This window comes from Silene latifolia, chromosome X (genome assembly GCF_048544455.1).
Source record: "Silene latifolia isolate original U9 population chromosome X, ASM4854445v1, whole genome shotgun sequence".
Lineage (NCBI taxonomy): Eukaryota > Viridiplantae > Streptophyta > Magnoliopsida > Caryophyllales > Caryophyllaceae > Silene > Silene latifolia.
Genome location: NC_133537.1, coordinates 284,500,424 through 284,501,068, shown reverse-complemented (window position 1 = coordinate 284,501,068; position 645 = coordinate 284,500,424). Strand labels below are relative to the sequence as shown.

The following is a 645-nucleotide window of genomic DNA, read 5'->3' as shown; positions in this document are numbered from 1 at the left end:
CTCTAGTGCAGCTACAGAAAGGGATTCAGCACTCCTCCTTTGATTTCCCCTGGAATTCCCGTACTCAGCTTTATGGGTGGCCAAATCATCAATAATTTTCCACCCCTTAGTCTCTCCAACATTCTCCTTGAATCTGCCACTAGCTGCCACATCAAGGATAGCTCTCTGATCGTCATAGAGCCCATTATAAAATTGATTACATAGATTCCATTTCTCGAACCCATGGTGCGGAATGGTTCGCACCAACTTCTTGAAACGGACCCACGCCTCATGAAAGTTCTCATCAGGACCCTGTTTAAAGCTCGTGATCTGAGCTCTAATGGCATTAGTCTTCGAGGCAGAGAAATACTTCTTGTAGAATGCTAGGGCCAAAGAATTCCAGTCACTGATCCCATTAGCAGCTCGATCCAGGTCTCTGTACCACTCCCCTGCAGCATCACGAAGAGAGAATATAAACATAGTTTCCTTCACCAGGTCCTGCGTCACGCCGGTTGATGGGGGTATGGAACAACAATAATCTATGAATGTCTCCATATGCTTGGCTGCATCTTCATTTGCAGCTCCCCCGAATTGGTTTCTCTCAACCAAGTTAATATAAGAAGGCTTCGGCTCGAATTTTCTGTCTTCCTCTGGTAATGCGAATCC

The 645-nt window shown here is 45.9% G+C and overlaps 1 non-coding gene across 1 annotated transcript; it reads left to right on the top strand.

The window, feature by feature from the left end:
* The first annotated feature begins 217 nt into the window (after window positions 1–217).
* On the top strand, window positions 218–324 carry LOC141625638 (small nucleolar RNA R71). Its single transcript, XR_012535407.1, has one exon. It is a non-coding gene; the product is annotated as a small nucleolar RNA R71 (small nucleolar RNA).
* Window positions 325–645: the final 321 nt, after the last annotated feature.